The sequence below is a fragment of the Chinchilla lanigera genome, unplaced genomic scaffold (assembly GCF_000276665.1).
Source record: "Chinchilla lanigera isolate Chin_1 unplaced genomic scaffold, ChiLan1.0 scaffold00042, whole genome shotgun sequence".
Taxonomy (NCBI): domain Eukaryota; kingdom Metazoa; phylum Chordata; class Mammalia; order Rodentia; family Chinchillidae; genus Chinchilla; species Chinchilla lanigera.
In genome coordinates, this window is record NW_004955443.1 from 10,528,402 (window position 1) to 10,537,239 (window position 8,838).

The following is an 8,838-nucleotide window of genomic DNA, read 5'->3' on the forward strand; positions in this document are numbered from 1 at the left end:
AAATATCAGCAGACTTACACTGTTTTAAACATAATTATGCATACATATGTTGTAAACATGTAAATAAAAGTATAAAAATGTGTATACATATACTATGGAATATACGTTATATATTTTTAAATATTACAGTATACACAGAGTATATGTGTGGATGTGTATACATAATATATGTCACACACTTATAACCAAAAATTAATGTGATTATTTGGGTAGCAGCTACCTCTGTTATTGTACTGTAAGCTCCAAGAAAATAATAAATCAGATCCACTTTGTTTACCTCTGTGTCTGGCTCTTCATATCTTAAAATATCTATAAAAATCAGTTGAGTGAATAACATCTGTAAAGTATTTAATTTGTTATTCAAATTATTTTAAGAACTCAATAGCTGCTTGAGTAGCTATTATGATGATTCTACTGTTGCCATTTCTGCTGGTAAAACAGTTTTAATATTGTGGGTGTTAAATTATTGTCTGGGTTGTCTATTTCTAAAACTTCTGTTTCAGAAGTCAGTAAGCTTGTCTAGAGGCAGGGCTGTCTTTTACTGACCATAATTTCAAGCAACATTCCCGAGTTGCAACCTGTACTACTCCTGAGTCCTAACTCAAGAGGAAATGGATCATGCAGAGACTATAGCAAACTAAAGAGTGTATGTTCTGTCCAAAAAAGGCCAGTCAATTTTCCAGTCCATTTAGACTTGTTTTGTGTGAATGTGGGTTCAGTACTATCAGATCTCCTGATACTTTCCTAATTTTTATATTTGTTTTTGAGAAATGGTTTCACTATGTAGCCCAGGCTGGCCCCCAGCTCACCATCGTCCTGTCTCAGCCTCCCAGGTGTTGAGAATACAGATGTGTAATACCACGTGTAGCTCAGACCTTCTGACTTTTAAAGAGAATCTAAAAACTGAATCTTTTCATCTAACATCAAAGTTGTAGAGACTAAGTAACAGTTGCTGCAGTCTATGTGGTCTGAAACATGCCATGGCCTTCCTGCCCTCATTGTACCCATGGGCAGCCAGTTTGTGGCCTCTGTTCTCATGAATTGTCATAGCACACGAGGTTTCACCAACTGTTTTTATATTTCACTTACTGTTTACACTGATAATAGTGTTTTTCAAATGCATTTTTAACAGTTTTATGTCATTGGTTTATAAGGAATGTATTTCTAGCTTTGCTTTTGTATATCTATTTCCTATCTTTTGCTTGTCTAAGACCCTCTTACTTTCTTCCTGATTTCAGAAAAGATTTCAAAGTTGATTATGTGCAGCTTTTTGAGGGAACGGAAAAAAAAAATAGAGCCACAAAGGATTTTCAAGTTACAGCACAAAGAGATTATTTTTGTGTGTTTATTAAACTCAGCTACAGAGATACATGAGAGTAAATGACACACATATGTGGAAGCAATGATTTTACATTCAGTGAATGCATGTCATTCACAAATTCATCAAATAGTTAGATTTTTTGGACTTTCTCTTAGCATTGATTTTTCTTTAAGGGCTTCTTTCCATACGACAATAAATTTAGATTTTCATGTTAGCAACAGCAGAAATTAGAGGATATTAACAACTTAAAAGTGTGATGTTTTATGGTTTCTATATGAATAACTTCATACCTCTGAATTAAAAAATGACTGGGTCCTAAACTATGACATAGTACTTAATATTCATTTTAAATTTTATTATATATAAACAAAATGAATTTTCAGATTTATCAAATACCACAAGGCTCTGCTTCCTTGCCTTCTGCAGAAAACTAGTATAATCCTTTCAAATACATTTTAATTGACAAGCTCTCTTTGTCTCTGTCTCTCTGTCTTTCTCTGTGTCCCTGTCTCTGTCTCTCTCTGTTTCAATGTAAATAACTGAAAGGAAATGATGACACGATTAAACATCCCTGATCAAATTCATGAGGCATCTAGGCAGAGATATTTACAACATGACTGAACCTAGCTAACAGCAATTAATTTTAATACAAATCCCCATTTCAGAAGTAGTAGAATATAAATTTAGGTGTGTATCTGTGTATGGTGGCACACCCCTGTAATCTCAGAACTCTCGGACTCTAAGGCAGGAGGATAGCAAGTTTGAGTCCAGCCTGAGCAACTTTGCAGTTTAATGAGACCCTGTCTTGAAATAAAATTGAAAAGGGCAGGGGATATAGCTCAGGTCAAGGGCATTGTGCTCAATCCCCAGTACTGTAAAAAAAGGAAAAAAACAGGCATGTTAGAATCAACGACATATGTTCACCTCGAGTGCCTAAATGAGTTTCTGAAATATTAATTTTGTTGAAAAATGTATACTTACCTGCATCTTGCAATTACCTAACGATTTTTAAAGATATATTTCATCTATTTATGTTAATAATATGGTGCATATTAATAATATGGAATAATGAGAATTGTTCCGGTATATCAGTATATGCATGTATTTAGTTAATTTCCTTCCCTATTACCCTTTCTTTCTTTCTTCTTCCCTCCTCTAATATCCTTTTCCATGACTAAAATTGTACCTTCTAGTTTCCTGACATCTCTCTCTTATGGATGGATGGATGGATGGATGGATGGATGGATGAATGGATGGGTGAATGTATAGATGGATAGATTTGTTTTTAGATGGCGCATATAAGAGAAAACATGCAGTCTTTTACTTTCTGAGACTGGTTTATTTTGAATAACATGATGGTCTCCAGTTGCATCTTTTTCCTGCAAATGACATGATTTTGTTATTCTTTTTGGCTGACTAATCCTCCCATTCTGTACATACCACATTTTTTATCCATTCATCTGTTGATGGATATCTAGGCTGTAAAATTATATTTCAAAATATCTTTCCCATAATGCCATCACCTGATAGTCAGTAACTGAACTGACTGAATATTCTATGCTGCTCTTATGTTTATGGTAACCTGGAAAAATCATTAACCTTTGTGATAAAAAAGAGTTGATAAAACTTTCAAAGCAACTCTTCTAACTTCTTACAAAGTACAAAGTGAGATAGCTTAATGAATATAAGTATTTCATCTTCATAAAATGTTTACCCACGGTTCTGTGATGGGTATTTCAGCAACACAAATAGTAATTAAAGATCTTCACAGTCAAGATGGGAAGTCAAATATTAAGGGTACTCTGACATCAGTAAAAACAAGGGCAACAGAAAAATCCAGGAAATAGTATTGGCTACACCTGAATATCAGGTACATCATCTTCCCCCAAAAATCTGGCTTCAGAAAAGAAGTGGTTATAGTCAAAACTTTTAAAGCTCTCTCTATACTCTCATAGCTCAATAACAAAGACACAGGCTTTGAACCTACTCATCTGGGTTTGAGTCCTACCTCCTTTCTTTACTGGACATAAATTCTTAGAGGAGATAACCTTTTGGTTTCTTCTTTGACTGAAAAGCAGATAATGATGATAGCACCTCATTCCCAGCTCTGGGGAGAGAATCAAAAAAATGTTAACAGTTGAGTCACCGTGCCTGTGTAGTATATATGTCACAAGATCTAGATTACCTTCGATTATTATACATTAATCTGAACTGATAACTACTAAACTGCTAGAATGCAGGTGTGGCTGGATATATCTTTAACCAAATTGAGTTTGAGAAGAAGTCACCTGACAGAATTGGTTTAAAAAACAAGGAGACAAAGATATTTAAAACACATTAAGTATTTATATGGATATGTCATAAATTGAATGTTACTGAAAAAATACTTAAGACTACTGAAAAATAATAACTGGAAGAAGTAATTATTGTGCATATTTAGGATAAATGAGAAAATTTAATACTTTTAATATAAAGGAAGTGGTTTGTAATATAATCCTCAGTCACAGAATCAGAAAAGAGTTTAGAGAATTAGATGTGTCCAAAAGTAAAACAGTGAAAATAATACTGAATGAAAAAAAGGCAAAGAAAATTCAAAACGAAGTGAAAGCAAAAAGAACACACAGGATGCATTACCCTCTCTGACTTCAAAAAATACTATTAAACTACAGTAATCAAAACAGCACGGAGCTGCCATGAAAAACAGAAACATAAGAGATAGGGGTAGGCAGAAACTTCATAAACAAAACTCAAACTGCCTGGAAAACATCTCAAAGAATCAACAACTGGGATCTCATTTTTTAAAAAAGCTTTTACACATCAAAAGAAATCACCAACAGAGTGAAAAGACAACCTCCCAGAGTGGGAAAAAATTTTAGCAAACTGTCTTTTAGACAAAGGACTTATATCTAGAACATGTAAAGAAGTGCGTAGAAGTAGGAATTTTTATGGGGAGAGATAGCTCTTGAGAGAGAGAGAGGAGGGGGTCCAGTGAGTTGTCAAGAAGCTCACATTTTCGAGGAAGTTTTATAGAGCCAAATCACAAGGTGGGTACAAAACTATGATGACTAATAAGATTCTAAGTATAGACACTCAGATAATGTTGATCTAATGAGGAAGCAAGTCACATAGTAAGTGTACATGGAAAGTACAAGGACCTTTTTGGGAAGAGATGAGTCAGGAGGTCCTGGTCACCCACCTGTGTGACTGATGTCTATCTAGACTTCACTGGGCCAGGCAATACTGATTATAGCATGCTGCTTATTCCTTGGGGAAGCATGCAGGTCATTCTCTCTTTATTTTGAGGCCTGAACTTTAATGGATGTGACTTCAGCCATGGTTGTTATGTATTCTCATCCTCTCTTCCTCATGTACTCACCCTTGAGGGCCTACACCTTTCTGATTGCCTGTAATATTTCTACCTAACTTAGCTGTCTGTAATAACCACTCCCGCCCAAAGAGGTACTCCTAACTGCTGTGAGGGGGCAAGGGATGATAACCATTCTGGCTACTTCTGGCTGAAAGGGATTATAGTTGTGATCAACAGTCAGAGACACTCCACAGAGGGCCTATCTAAAGCTCCTAGAGAGATGCCAGGCATTTTTATCTTGGGTAGGTGTATAGGTTTAAGTTTGGAGGAGACAAGACCAAAGAAACAGTTCATTATGCATGGGCCAAATAAGATCCACAAGACTATTATGAATACAACAAATATTTCCATCAGGAAGAGCCAGTAATAGCCTCCCACAAAGAGGATAAGAAGAAGGGTTAGGGAATTTTAGAATCTGACATGGCTTTAACCTGTCATTTAATATCTTGAATAGCCTTAGAGCTATTAGCAGAAGGATCAGGAATGTATACACAACATTTAGCTTTGACAATTTTACAAATATCCCCCTGCATTGTTAGAATGTTTAATACCATCCAAAGACAGTTGGAGGATGATTTGCCATATTAGCTTTTCTTCATTTAGGAGAGAGACCAGTCGAGGCATCATTTAAGGCTTAGTTGGTCAAGGCCTCGATTTGCTGTATGACATCCATTAATCTTACGGTAGGGATAAAGACAGAAACCAAATGATCACAGCAGTGAAATGCACTTTTACACATGCCATAGATGGGATAAGTTTGTAGGTTGGTCAATATTTTTGACACTCTTGCCTTGTAACCACGCAAGTCTCAGCTTGCATCTCCCTATCTGGTACACAAATAGAAAACAACTTGCTTCTAAAATAGAGAATGAGTTAATGAGTAAATGAACACCAGAAGATGTAAAAAAGAAAAAAAAAATCATCTTAGCCAAAGTCCCCAGAAAGCATAACCTGCATAACTTGAGACAAAAACTTGATTGCCAGCAAGCAACAAGCAAGGGGAAGGTGTGATGAGATGGAGTGGGAGTGGGGACTTTGTCATGAGCAAAGACAGCATGTAATAATTCGAAGTATAACCCTGCTGATGAAGTCACTGCTGCCATAGTTGCATGTTCAAATATTCAAATTGGGATAAAATTATTTCCTAAAGCCTGAGTGGAAAAGGCAGTAGATCCACATTAATGTTTAATCTTATTTATCTCAATTGATGAGTTAAATATTTTTACATAGATGTTTGTCTACTGCACCTACACTTTTTTTTTTTTTTTTTTTTTTGAGACAGGGTCTCACTACACAGTTCAGGTTGGCCTTGAACTCCTTGTATAGCCTAGTCTGGTCTCGAACTCACATTGATCCTCCTGCCTCAGTCTCCTGAGTACTGGAATTACAGGTATGCGCCACCAGGTCTAGCACATCTACATGTTTAATATTTTATATTTGGCAAAACTAAACTGGATTTTTTTTAGAAAAAATGGAAAGATTAAATTCTGTGTGTAAGTAATTCTGAGAATTAGCACCATAGAAAGGTTTAGGAAAGAGATGGAATTTAAACCCAGCCTTGATGAGTAGTTAGAAAAGAGACTAGGTGCAATGAGGGGTCACCACATTCTAGATGCTCCAGATATGTAATCACATTAAATTCTCATAGGTATCACTATTCCCAGTTTAAAGATGGAGGCCAAGGTCTACATAAGTTACTGAATTTATTGAAAATGCTATAGCTTCCATGGTATGGCTGCATTTGGATACAGGCTATTCCAAGCTCAGCACCATTGGCTTTGTCGAGACAGCCCACCGCAGACCTTCATCTTGGGGAAGAGTGGGCTGGACTTTTCCCTCCCTTATGCTGTCATCCTGTAGCATCTGTCTTGTGTGAGTTCTTCACATGCTTTCTTACTGAGGGATGACAATACCATCTCTTCAAGAGCTGCGGAGATCATTAAATGAGCACTTACAAGTAAAGTGCTTAGAATAGCAGCCGGCATATAAGTGCTCAATGGGGACTGGCTTCGTGGATAAGGAAAAAGGGCCAAGAAGAGAAGGGAGAGAGAAGAGAGCACGGAGGAGAGAATTTCCACTCTGGAACTGCTGCTTTCCTAAGCAGAGTGCATGCTGAGTAGAAGGGGTGGGCGTACCAAAGGCGTAAAAGCAGGAAAAGCAGTTTTATCTGTTCTCTTACTAAAAATGTAGGAAATAAAGATGGGAGTGGGGCACTTTGGAGTAATTCCAGCCGAAGTGGAAATGTCTGGGTATATATACCCCAATGGTTTGGCAGTGAACAGATCTTAATTCTTAATTCCATTTCCTGAATGTCGGTGAGGGGAGTTAAATAAATAATTTCTTCTCTACTAGTACAGCTGAGATATGTTCCATTTACCTACTACTTATTATTTAACTTATTAAAATTTCTTTTTTGTTGGGGGGGGTACCAGAATCGAACTCGGGACCTTGCACTTGGCAGGCAGGCGCTTGTACCACTGAGCTACATCCCCAGCCCAACTTATTAAAATTTCAATTAAAACTATACAATATTGGAGAAACTTTTAACTCAAGGAGTTATGGCACAGATGTAGCAAACACATTAGGTATTTGGCTAGACACCGGTGATTAACAAACAAATAGAAAAAGTAGAATTTACCATTTTTATTCAGATGTCTTTTACTTTCCGCCATACATTAAGATTCATAAAACCAGCATCCAACTTATGCCACTGGGAGAGTAATGATTTTTGTTCACTTCCTAGAGTTGGTATTAAATCACTGCTGGCTTATTGCTCTTAACTTTATTTCCTTCGGAGAACACTAAATCCAGAGATTGTACTGTACTTGGTAACCATCGTATCAAGTAGCGATCAATCAATTTTTTAAACAACAAATAACTAAAGGATAATCAAGAAACTAAGATATTTTTGCAAAAAGGCACACAGTCCCAATTAGTCAATAAAATCTACCGAGAAAAGTAACTTTATGTCAAGGCGATGGTTGACTTTCAGACACATCCATCATAACTCCTGTAAGAATTTTTGTTGATTTATAACCTAAGGTTATAATTTAAGAATTTTAGAATTTAAGATAGCTAATAAAGACAAAAAAATAAAGGAGACGTGAACACCCCTAGGAAGAGAGAAAAACACATCCCTTCTCCAGCAGTCACGGAGATTACACATCTAAGATGGAGTCAGGAAAGTGCTACATAAATAAAATTTCTATTATAAATGCAACAGGAAGAGCAAGAAGAATTGCTGGAGTTTTGATAATGTCAAGAAACCTTGCCTGGTGCAAATGAGGCTTTCTATGGAGTACTTAGCTCAAAAGAAAATGGAGATTTGGCCCCTCTGTGGCACTTTATAATTGCTGAAGTCTCCCAGGAAGAAAGCGCTTCCTGAGCAGTAGTTAGGAGACAGGTCCTACGTGAGGACTTGCATGGGAAGCCTGTCGGACTCTGGACTTCACCAGTTATCTCATTTTCATAATAAGGCCCGCACTTTCCCTACTTTCCTCACTTCTGTCAACAGATAAGGTAAGTATATTCCACCTTTTAACCCGAGAACTTCAGGCGGTTGGCAGGGAAATGTTTACTTACAAAGAACTAAATATAAATAGTTGGCTTGTGAGCTCTTTTGCAAACAACTGGCTTTTACAGACTCTTAGGTATCCAGGTCCACAGTGATCTTCTGGAATCTCCTTTTCCTTTCGCTTCCTCCTTACTATTTCCAGGCGCGCAGGTATCAAAGTCCACCCCGACGGGGCGGAGTCCTGGTTATCCGCCCTTCTGGGGAGAAAGGAAAGAAAAAGCAATTCCCAAAAATCAGTGGTGAGCTGTGTATTCCTCAAGGGAAAGAACTGAGACCTTGTTGGAATTTACCGCCACCCCTGAAAACACTGGCGACCGGGGCCAGGTGCTCAGCCCCTCAGATCCCTCAACTGGAAAGGGGTACCGGTCTCTTCCCCACACACTCCAGGTGAGGGCGAACCCTAACTAATGGGCTCCAGGCACCCAAGTCTGGTTCAGCGTACTGATTCCCGACCCGCCCACGCCAGTCCCCGAGGCGGGAGGCTGCAAAGTTCGGGCGCCGCCGGGCTAGCTGAGGAACACCACTCATCAGTGCTGGCGAGGTTCCGCCGCCCCGGCTCTGCGCTCCCCTCCGTGC

At 37.9% G+C, this 8,838-nt stretch overlaps 1 long non-coding RNA gene across 1 annotated transcript; it reads right to left on the reverse strand.

The window, feature by feature from the left end:
- Positions 1-2,639: 2,639 nt before the first annotated feature.
- On the reverse strand, positions 2,640-8,820 carry LOC102012371. Its single transcript, XR_001235449.1, has 3 exons — positions 8,271-8,820; positions 3,330-3,428; positions 2,640-2,700 (listed from the first exon to the last, which is right to left on the reverse strand). It is a non-coding gene; the product is annotated as an uncharacterized LOC102012371 (long non-coding RNA).
- Between the last annotated feature and the right edge of the window lie 18 nt (positions 8,821-8,838).